Below are 12,018 nucleotides of genomic sequence, written 5' to 3'. Positions count from 1 at the left end.
CTATGGCAGAGGGTTGGGTGGGGGGCTGTGGGAGAGAGTTGGGGGCACTGTGGGCAGGGGATGGGGGTTGTGGGAGGGGATTAATTGGGGGGTCTATGATGGGGGTTGGGAGGGGGCAAAAGGAGGGGCGGTGTGGGGCTGGGAGCACAGGGAGCCGTGTGGCAGTGCCGATGGCCACAGCTGGCTGTGTCTGTGTCTGTCTCCCTCCTCTGCAGCCCCTTCCCCCTCTCCTCCCCTCCCTCCATCTCACTCCCCACACCAGGGACAGGGCTGGCGCGCTGGGCACTGGGCATGCTCAGGGCAGACTCTGCCCGCAGCACCACGCCAGGCCACGGGGACACTCCCTGCTCGTCCTGCTGCTGGGCAGCCAGGGGGCTCTCGCTAAGCAGGTGGCTCGCTCAGATCTGGCGGGGGCTGAACCTCCTCTAGCCCTAGCTCACCTTTGGCAACACCGATGGCTTGTCCCGGAGCTAGAGGGGATCTTTTAGAAGGAGGCATCCAGTCCTGATTTAAAGACTCCAAATGACGGAGAATCCACCACAGCCCTGGACAAACTGTTCCAATGGCCAATTGCCCTCGCCATTAGAAACATGCCCCTTCTTTCTAGCCCGAATTTGTCTCCCTTCTGCTGCCAGCCATTGGCTCTCATTTGCCTTTGTCTAGGAGACTGAAGAGTCCCCAGCAACCAGAAACACCCTCCCCTGTACATACTTCTAGTCAACTCTTTGTTGAAGCTTTGCTCACCGTCTCCCTGTTAAGTTACATAGTTTGAGGTTCTTGAGTCTCTCACTGTAAGGTCAGATCCCCAAATCGTTCTTGGAGCAGAGGTCAGCACCACCATGTTGTATGGTGGACACTTGACAAAATTACTGGACTTAGTGACAGACATTGGGGGGAGGGTTATGTCTTTCAGTCATTCAACCCGGACTCAAATTGCTATGGACCTCAACATTTTTACCACAGACACTTGTGTCCATGTACGGACACGTTGCCTACCCCTGTCTTGGAGCAACTCTGAACCATTTACCAAGGGATGTGGTGGAGTCGCCATCATCTGGAGACTTTACAGGAAGGCTGGAGTCTCCTTCTAAAAGCTACACTCCAAATAGGGTCATTGATTTTAAATAATGAACATGCCTTTAGAGCAGGGGGACTGGATCCAGGGTCTCCCATGTCCTGGGGGAGTCCTGTACCCCCTGAGGCTCAGAGTTATGGGGCAGCTGTGTCTGATTCAAAGAGAGGGGCTGAGAGCCCCAGTCAGAAGGATGAGCCTTCCTCCAGCCAGGATTTAGGGGCTTAACTTTGTGAGAGGGGCGGGGTTGGACACACCCCTGTGCTTAGCATCTCCCAGTGGCTACCTTAGGCGCCTGCCTGCAGAGCGCGCTGGCTTTTGTGACTCCCAGTCTTAGCCCTGTCTCTCCCCATTCATTGTTCAGGGAGCCTGAGTACCTATCTCAGGCGTTGTGAACCCCAAGGATTTCCTCGCCGCTGACAAGCTAGGAGTTGCTACACTCTAAGTTCCTGTGTGAATCACAGAAATGTAGGGTGGGAAGGAACCTTGAGAGGTCCTCACTGCCTGGGGCAAGGTGACCCCAGTGCCCTGCTATTGACACAACCTAAATCAGTGGTTTTCAACCTGGGGTCTGCAGACTATGTCTAAGGTTTCCAAAGGGGTTTGCACCTCCATTCTAAATTTTTTAGAGGTCCGCAAATGAAAAAAGCTTGAAAACCACTGACCTACATGATTCTGTATTGGAATGGGTATTGATAGCAGTGAGATGGGATGTGAGAGTGGTCTGCGACTTTAATGATGGGTAGGGAAAGTATAGGGTTAACTGGTATCATGCATGCAACAGTGAAGGGGTTGTTGTGACACAGGGGCTCATTGGTGCCAACTGGCAAAGAGTTTGCTGTTTACAAGCAACTCCTGTCTCAGACCTGACAAACTGACTACAACTAATACATCACTTTCGTGGTGTTTATCCATAAAGGGTAGCATCCAAGGTGTCTACTGAAAGCTTGTAACGTATCAATACTCAATTTTTGCGAGATGTACATACGAGTAATATTTAGGGAATAATGTAGCTATACTGAAAATTTTGCCTTTATGGTCTTGGAGTAAGAGTTAGGAGGGAATCATGTGTCTCAATGATGGCCCATTTAACTGGGAGGGAGTTGTCCTCCCTCCCTGGCTCGTCTATTATGTAATGTATCACTCAATTGTCTACCTTTGCATCAATCCAGAACAATCAACAGAAAGCCAAAGACACTATCAACATCAAAACCCCATGGAAGTGAAAAAGACAATATGACAGTGAGGGGCCGGTCCTGTCCAGGAATAAAGACAAAAGACTGAGTCCGTATATCACAGGAGAAAGAGATTCTGCACCCGTTCGCTGAGAAGGTACCTTGCCGAGCAGGGGTGCTTTATGAAAGATTAGGTCCTAGCTCCTTGGGGCCAGCAATCACTGTGAGAGACTGAACTTTGGGGTGAGAATCTACTTCATTAGATAGGAAAGATGACCATTAGTAAGCATAGGCCCTAGTTTGTATTTTATGATTTTGTTTTGTATGTAGCCATTTGCTTCTGTCACTCACGCTTGTTTCTGGGTGAATCTCTGTTCTTTCTTAAATAAATTCACTTTTGTTTTACTGTGACTGAACTCAAGTGCTGTGTGACAGAGGACCGGGGGGGGGGGGAAGTGAAACTGAGGACTTTGGGAATCCAGCGATTGGGGTGGATGCCAGAAGGGGGACTTTGAAGGGACGCAGGAGCGAGGGTGCATCGATTGTCAGCCTGCAGGGCTGGTGGAGCCCAGAGGAGAGTGGCTGACGGGCTGGTTGTGTCAGGAGCTCTCACTCAGCCAGCACAGGCAAGACTCCCTCGTGCTGGAGGGAGGGGGTAATAAGGCAACTCCCAGCCCTGGGCACCCCGAGAAGCATCACAGTTGTAAAAGTAAAAAGAACGAGGAGTACTTGTGGCACCTTAGAGACTAACAAATTTATTTGAGCATAAGTTTTCATGGGCTAAAGCCCACTTCATCAGATGTGTGAAGTGGAAAATACAGTAGGAAGATATATACACATGTATACATATACACACACTGAGAACATGAAAAAAATGGGGGTTGCCATATCAACTCTAATGAGACTAATCGATTAAGGTGGGCTATTATCAGCAGGAGAAAAAAAATTGTAGTGATAATCAGGATGGCCCATTTCAAACAGTTGACAAGAAGGTGTGAGTAACAGTCGGGGGAAAATTAGCATGGGGAAATAGTTTTTAGTTTGTGTAGTGACTCAGCCATTCCCAGTCTTTATTCAAGCCTAATTTAATGGTGTCCAGTTTGCAAATAAATTCCAGTTCTGCAGTTTCTCATTGGAGTCTGCTTTTGAAGTATTTTTGTTGAATAATTTTGACTTTTAGGTCTGTAATTGAGTGTCCAGGGAGATTGAAGTGTTCTCCGACTGGTTTTTGAATGTTATAATTCTTGATGTCTGATTTGTGTCCATTTATTCTTTTGCATAGAGACTGTCCGGTTTGGCCAATGTACATGGCAGAGGGGCATTGCTGGCACATGATGGCATATATCACATTGGTAGATGTGCAGGTGAATGAGCCTCTGATAGTGTGACTGACGTGATTAGGTCCTATGATGGTGTCCCCTGAATAGATATGTGGACAGAGTTGGCGACGGGCTTTGTTGCAAGGATAGGTTCCTGGGTTAGTGTGTTTGTTGTATGGTGTGTGGTTACTGGTGAGTATTTGCTTCAGGTTGGGGGGCTGTCTGTAAATGAGGACTGGCCTGTCTCCCAAGGTCGTGAGAGTGAGGGATCATCCTTCAGGATAGGTTATAGATCCTTGATGATGCGCTGGAGAGGTTTTAGTTGGGGGCTGAAGGTGACGGCTAGTGGCGTTCTGTTACTTTCTTTGTTGGGCCAGTCCTGTAGTAGGTGACTTCTGGGTACTCTTCTGGCTCTGTCAATCTGATTCTTCATTTCAGCAGGTGGGTATTGTATTTGTAAGAACACTTGATAGAGATCTTGTAGGTGTTTGTCTCTGTCTGAGGGGTTGGAGCAAATGCAGTTGTATCTTAGAGCTTGGCTGTAGACAATGGATCGTGTGATGTGGTCTGGATGAAAGCTGGAGGCATGTAGGTAAGTATAGTGGTCAGTAGGTTTCCGGTATAGGGTGAATTTTAGAGCACTTGGAGTCATTCGCTTAACAAGAAGGGCTTCCCAACCTTGGCTAGGGTGCAGCTGTCCTGGCTCTTCATTACTGTAGGAAGCATGGGGGGAGGCAGGAGAAAAATCCACCCATCCATCAGCAGCGGAGTGGGCTTGGAGAGATGGGAAGTGGCCCACTCATCTCCATGAGAGGTTCTCAGCTGAAAGAGAACACCCGGGGGGGCTCAATACAGCCTGAAAGCACAGCTCTGAGACACGTGAACTGCCCCCATTCACTTCAGTGGGGTTCTCCTCCCCCCTCCCCACAGCTGGAGAGTTTCTGGTGCATCAAGCACGCCCGTTCTCAGCAGTGTGTCCTTGGCACATGCCCGAAGCCTGCCTGTTCTCAGCTCTCCCATCCAGAGGGGCAAGGGCTCCCCAGGCTCACAGAAAGGCAAGCTCCGCCCAAACCTGATTCACGTAGGAGGAGACAAGGAGAAGGGCTCAGACCCCCATAGGTAGGTAGGAAGGGCCCTCCCTCCCCAAAAAATATTGCAGAGCTGTGTGGGGACTATAAATTGGACTGGCCAGGACATCTCTGTGAATGCACATTAGCTAGCCCTGACCTTAGTGCAGACACACACAGCCTTTTACTGCCATTTAGCTGGTTGTGGACATCCACTTTGCCAGTGGTGGACCCAGGTCCCCCTGCTACTCCGGCTTCCAGCCCAGGTACCCTCTGACTAGCATGCTAGGCCTGCTCAGTCTCAGACCCTGTTGTTGCAGCCCAGCGCTCTATCTCCTTGCCTAACTCTGGGTTCACCCCTGGAGCTGCCTCTACACCCCTTGGCTACTTCACTCCTCTAGGCCTCTTGTAAGACTCCCTAGTTTAGGGCAGAACTTCAGGGCTTATTATCCCCCTGGATCTCCTGGATTTCCTCCTTATCCCAGGCCAACTCCCTTTCTCCTCAGGGAACAACTGCAGACATCCTGCCTCCCAGCAGCTCATTCCTGCTTGGGCTTCCTGACTTGATAATGCTACCCCAGCTTCTCCCGTAGCATCTGCCATTAGGCCCTATAAAGCCGTGGTTTCCCTCCATACGCAGCATCTAAGGTTAATTGGCCCCTCCCAGCCCACATTAACCCACTCAGGGCTTGTGTGGGGTCGACACCCCATCACACCCACACACCCAGTGCAATTTTCATGAGCTCAAAGCACCTTACAAAGGAAGAGAAGTGTGGCTAACCCCCTTTTGCAGATGGGGAAACCAAGGCACAGAGGGGTCATGCGATTTGCCCAGGGTCACCCAGCGGGTCAGTGGTAGGCATGGAAATAGACGGCAGGCTCCCAGATCCCCAGCCACTGCCTCCCATGACATAAACACCAATTTAGTGAAGAAAATGGTAGAGCCTGGGATTGTCAAAGGGGCTCATGGGGGCCAGCTGAAATTCCAGGGGAGCTGGGCCCCTAAATCCCCCTCAAAGCCCTTCAAAAATCCCACCCTAATAGAGGGGACATTATATCACTTTTTTTTTTTTTGGCGTGTGTTTATTCTCCTTGGCATGAGTCAGGAGAGATTCTCTTGCCGTGAACAGTGAGGTTTTTACCCACGAAAGCTTATGCCCAAATAAATCTGTTAGTTTTTAAGGTGCCACCAGACTCCTTGTTGTTTCTGACAGTGCTGTGAACTAAGGCGAATGGAGCCTTAGAATAAGTGAGGTTCTTACCCACGAAAGCTTATGCTCCCAATACTTCTGTTAGTCTTAAAGGTGCCACAGGACCCTCTGTTGCTTTTGAGAGATACATGTGTGATTAATTCAAAAGTTAGCATAGGAACATGCAGGCTTTTGGGGGGTTTTCCCCAGGTCAGACTGGCAGAGAGCCTGGGGGGGTTTCGCCTTCCTCTGCAGCGTGGGGCATGGGTCACTTGCTGGCTTGAACTAGTGTAAATGGTGGATTCTCTGTCACTTGAAGTCTTTAAATAAAGATTTGAGGACTTCAGTAACTCAGCCAGAGGTTGGGGGTCTATTCCAGGAGTGAGTGGGTGAGGTTCTGTGGCCTGCGATGTGCAGGAGGGCAGACTAGATGATCATGATGGTCCCTTCTGGCCTTAAAGTCAAAGTGATCTCATGGGGGGGAGGGGGGGGGAACTGAGGCAACACACAGCAGAGCCACACTCAGCTGCAAGGAGGTGCTGCAGGAGGCAATGGTGCCCTTCTATACAACTTGGATCAATTTCATTTGAAACATGTTAATTTTACTAATGCCCTGCTTAGGACAAAAATATTAAAAAAAAAAAAAAGGCTGCTTCCTTATGTGCTCGTTAAAACCATTCCCATAAGCAAACCTTCTAAGAAGAACTCTCTCCAATTAGCCTGCAGCATCTGTGAGTGAACAGAGACCTACAGGAGGACACACTGATCATTACACATCTTAATGAGCGCTCCGAGTAGGGCTCAGCCCAGCACAGGGCTGGGCCCGACCTGGAGAGCTGACAACCCTCTCGAGGAACGACGGGCCAGCAGCAGAAACAAAGTTACTTGTCACTTTAATGGGTCCCGCTGAGGGCCATTAGAATGGCAACGCTGCCGGGAAATGCCGGTCTTTGTGGCAGTCTCGTGGGGGCTGATTAGAACAGAAAGTCAGAGGCATTGATTAAAATTAGACAAAGGAAGGGACAGGTCTGTTCCTATGGCAGATAGCCCTGATGGGAAAGCCAAAGGGGTCGAGCCGTTCATTCCTAGCCCCCGTGACAGGTGATCCCTCCCTTCGTAAATTCCATCAGACCCCCAGGAAGGGAGGGAATGTGAGGGGGTGGCTGCAGTGAAACAGACAGGTAAACAAACCTCAGTTTCCCAGGAGATTAGCAAAGGTGGCACGGCCCAGAGGCAGTGAGCAAAAGGCAATTCCAGGTTTCTAGGCCTCAGTGACATGGGCATTGCTGTGCTGCCCACAACCCCAGGCTCTGCCAATGTCCTCGGTCCTAACCCACAGCCCCCTTCTCCCCCACCCCATTCCATCTCTGGGCTCACACACACACAGCTGTGCTGGTGCCCCTCAATCCTGACCCGCAGCCCCCTGCTGTCCCAGCCCTGACTCCCTTACAGCTCTGTTGACAGATCTCAGCCCTAACTTACAATACCCCTGTTGTGCCTGTCCTAATGCTGCCCATACATCAGAGAAATGAGCTATCATTGCTGCCCTGCCCCAAACACACAGCGCTGATGATTCCCCTCCATCTTGACCATCTGCAATCCAAGTTCACCGCCCCCCCCCCCCCCCCCCCCCGAGCTCTGTCAATGCACCACTGTTGTGATCAGCAGCTCTCCTCCTGCAGCATTCCCCTCCTGTCTGCAGCACGCAGGCTAAGGAGCCTGGCCCAGGCCCTGCATCCTCAGAGCTCTGGTATTTCTGTGGAGTTCTGAGCTGCAGCAGCCCCTGCCAGGCCAGGCCCGGGCCAGAACTGAGCTGTCTCCATGCATCACAAAGCAGCTTGCACTCCCCCCGTCTCCCCACACACACTCACAAAGAATAAGTGTCCTTCCTTCCAAGACGGCGCAGAAGGGAAATACGCACCCCACCCCCACACACCGAGCAAGAGAAGAGGACAGCAGGGATGCATGCACCTACACCCACACACTGAGCAGGTCTCATTCCCTCCAGCAGGGGACAACAACAAAACACACACACACAAATACACAGCAGATCCCAGAGCCTCAGGCAGGGGGAACAGCCTCACACACATACTGTCCCAGATCCACAGGATCGGTGCTGCACCCCCAGCTTTGGACCAGTCCCTTGAAGGACCCCCTTCGATGGGCCAGACCCCCAAAGGGTCTCACTCTCCCTTCAGGGGAGGCCATGTGGCCTCACCACCTGCTGGACTGACCCTCTGGGGCTCCAGCCCCCCTGCTTCATCCTGTGAGCTCTGTCCAGCGGAGCCAGACTCCTGGGAGAGACGTGTCCACTTGGCAGGGACACGAGCGCCTCCCCCAGGATTCGCAGTGGCACTCAGGCAACGTTTACGAAACAGTCGGGTTTATTAGTCACGTGGACACAGCCTAGGAAGCTCTTAGGTTAGTAAAGAGAAATCAAGGTGAAAACGTCATCCGTTCTGGTCAGCCCGGGGCCCTGCCGAGCCAGCGTGAACCCCGTGTCCAGGCTGTGTCTGTGTGTGTCTGTCTGACCTCCGTAGTCAGTTCCTATGAGAGAGAGAGAGAGCGCGTCCAGAAGTCACCTCTGACCCCCCAGCTCACCCCTTCCCAGTCCTTCATTCTCCAGGTTGGGGGGAGGGGGTGTCTTTGCTCAGCTTCCCTGTGAGGAGAGGGGGAATCCAGGCAGCACTGGCATTGTCTCTCTGGCCCCCTTGTTCCTCTTGGTCAGTTTCAACCAGTTCCTTAACGACTCTTCATGCCACCCAGACAGGGAGCTGACACACCTTTCCCCCCCACTGAGTAACCACGCGCCAGATAGGGGAAACCGAGGCACGTAGCGGGGTCATAAATATATCACCAAAAATTCCCCCTTCCTCACATATACACAGAGTAATATATCACCAAAAATGTTTAAGCTTCTGTTATAGTTCTGGGTCTTCATAGTGTGAATTAGAATTAACCCCTGTGACTTAAGTGGGGCTAATGCAGCTCTACATTGGGGCATCTGAGACCCTGATTTTCTCCAGAGGTCAGTTTCTAACCTTGGTCTCACTGGTGTAAGTTTGGAGAAGAAGAAGAAGAATTCATCATAATAGTTTGGAGCACGTGATGGAGATCCAAAGACCTTAGCTTTAATATTGGAGCTGGCCCTGACTTCCTTTGTGACCTCAGCCAAATCACTTAGGCAAAAGTTTTCAAACTCAGATGCCTAAAGGTAGCCAGCAAAAATCCCTATTAATCAAAGTGGCCAGACTTGTAGGTGTGTTGGACACCTGCATTTTTCAGTGACCTGTCTGGGAGCCAGGGCAGCCCAGCAATCCTGAAAAAAAACACCAGACTAAAACAGAGACATTAAGGCTAAGATTTTCAAACTGCCTAAGGGATTTGGATGCCCAATTGCTATTCATTTCTAGGGGAGTTAGGCACCTAACTTGTTTAAGCACTTGTGAAAATTCCACAAAGCACCTAAATACTTTTAAAATCTGCCCCTCTGGACACTGGGATTAGATGATTTTGAAAGTGTGACCCAGCCCCTCTCTGTGCCTCGGTTTCCCCAAATGGGGCTGGGGCTCAGGTCTACAGTTGTACCAGATGAGAGCTAAGTTTGGCACTTTGAAAGCAGCTTTATAGAAGCTAGATGTCCAAATCCCGTTGAAATTCAATCGGATTTAGGTGCCTAATTCCAGCCTAATTATTAACAACTTTAGGTCCCCAAATTTGAAAATGTTGGCCACAAATCAATTGATCAAATCTTAGCATGTGCTAAACTCTTCCTTAATCTGTTCATTTGGGAAAAGCAGAAGTTGCAATTTTCATTGAGGAGCAGGACACTTAATGCTAAACGATTGTTTTGAACAGGCATGGATCACAGTTTCGCTAGGAGACTCATGGATTCCCAGCTGTTCTAAGGCCGGAAGGGACCACTGTGATATAGTCTGTTCTGTTCATAGCACAGGCCAGAGACCCTCACCCTCTGACCCCAGCGGGGAGATGACGGCTGAGCGTGTGTTTGAGGCATTGGACTGGCCCTTGGAACTCACAGTTCAGTTCCTGGCTTTTCCCCAGACTCCCTGTGTGGCACTGAGCAGGTCACTTAGGTTGATGTTTTCAAACTAAATTCAATGGGAATTGTGTGTCCAAATCACCTAGTCAGGATTGGAAAATATCAGCCTTAAACTCTTTGGGCCAGATCCTCAGCTGGAGTCAATCAGCCGCCGCTCCATTGGAGTCACTGGGCAGATCCCCAGTTGGTGTGACCTGGCCGTAGCTCATAGACTTTAAGGGCAGAAGGGACCATTATGATCATCTAGTCTGACCTCCTGCACAATGCAGGCCACAGAATCTCACCCACCCACTCCTGTAACAAACCCCTAACCTACGTCTGAGTTACTGAAGTCCTCAAATCGTGGTTTAAAGAACTCAAGGTGCAGAGAATCCTCCAGCAAGTGACCCGTGCCCCACACTGCAGAGGAAGGCGAAAAACCTCCAGGGCTTCTGCCAATCTGCCCTGGAGGAAAATTCCTTCCCGATCCCAAATATGGCAATCAGTTAAACCCTGAGCATGTGGGCAAGACTCACCAGCCAGCACCCAGGAAAGAATTCTCTGTAGTAACTCAGATCCCACCCCATCTAACATCCCACCTCCATTTGACTCACCTCATCCTGCGTGTGCTTAGACACTACAGTGCTCAGAAGCATTTACCTACCTAGATACACAATGGGGGCAAGACCTGTCCCCACTGAGCTCAAAGGCCAACCTCCCATTGGCCCCCGCCTCACCAGGATTGGGGCCTACGTGCGTTACCTGCTGATGACAACAATACAAAGGCAAATCTTGGTGGGTGCTGTTAGGGGGCTTATTTCTTCACCCTCTCACTTCCTTGGTCCTTCTCGCATGAACAGAGAGCAACAATACCCGAAGTCCAAAGGCGCAAACAATTCGATGTTTATTGGGGTGAACTTCCAGCAAGCATGAGTCCAGTTTCCCCCTTCCCAGCTCTGACACCACAGAGCCATCCCTGTGCAAAACATTATTCCAATTTCCCCACCCCCATTCCCTGTTCCCATTCCCCCCTTACTTCCTGATTGACTGCAGACTATATAGTAAAACTTGAGTTCTGCGTAGCTATACCTTAACCAATCATTTTACTGAAATTTAACTAACCAATCCTAACATACTGTAACATGGTTATTTAACCAATTATATTCCACCACCTTAATTAGTTTACACCCAGCAAAATTAATTATACAGCAGACAGAAACAATTACAGAACCAGACAGAGACCATGCAAATAAACATACAAAACAATACAGAAGTGAGGATTTCACAACTACATCTATACAGACATAAGGGTTTCCCAGCTGTGTCTATTAATAAGTGAGTTCTTACCAGACAGAAAACTATCAAACTAAATTTCCTTTTACATGTTCTAGGCTCTTTCCTTTCTCTGGAGGTGATAGGAATACCATTCTGTCCTGATATTCCTAACAGCCCAATAGCACCTTATTTCCATGTGACTAGTTTGGAATGTGAGGATGTGACCATTCACTTCTTAGCTTATGGCTGCCTCTGCTGCTTAGCCAAAGGCCTTACTTAGCCTAAGAACAGAGCCTCAGTCTGTCACAGTACGAGAAGGCCCTTTCACAAACAGTGATTTTGATTCTTTCTTTTATACCTCTATAACTAGCGGAGGCCTGGTCTACACTACGAGTTTAGGTCGACTTTAGCAGCGTTAAATCGAATTAAGCCTGGACACATCCACACGACAAAGCCCTTTTTTTCGACTTAAAGGGCCCTTTAAACTGGTTTCTTTACTCCACCTCCGACGAGGGGATTAGTGCTAAAATCGGCCTTTGCGGGTCGGAATTGGGGTAGTGTGGACGGAATTTGATGTTATTGGCCTCCGGGAGCTATCCCACAGTGCTTCATTGTGACCGCTCTGGACAGCACTCTCAACTCAGATGCACTGACAAGGTAGACAGGAAAAGCCCCGCGAACTTTTGAATTTCATTTCCTGTTTGCCCAGCGTGGAGAGCACAGGTGACCACGCAGAGCTCATCAGCACAGGTAACCATGATGGAGTCCCAGGGTCGCAAAAGAGCTCCAGCATGGACCGAACGGGAGATACGGGATCTGCTCGCAATATGGGGAGATGAATCAGTGCTAGCTGAACTCCATAGCAGTAAACGAAATGG

The sequence above is a fragment of the Emys orbicularis genome, chromosome 13 (genome assembly GCF_028017835.1).
Source record: "Emys orbicularis isolate rEmyOrb1 chromosome 13, rEmyOrb1.hap1, whole genome shotgun sequence".
NCBI lineage: Eukaryota > Metazoa > Chordata > Testudines > Emydidae > Emys > Emys orbicularis.
This window is presented reverse-complemented; position numbering follows the sequence as displayed.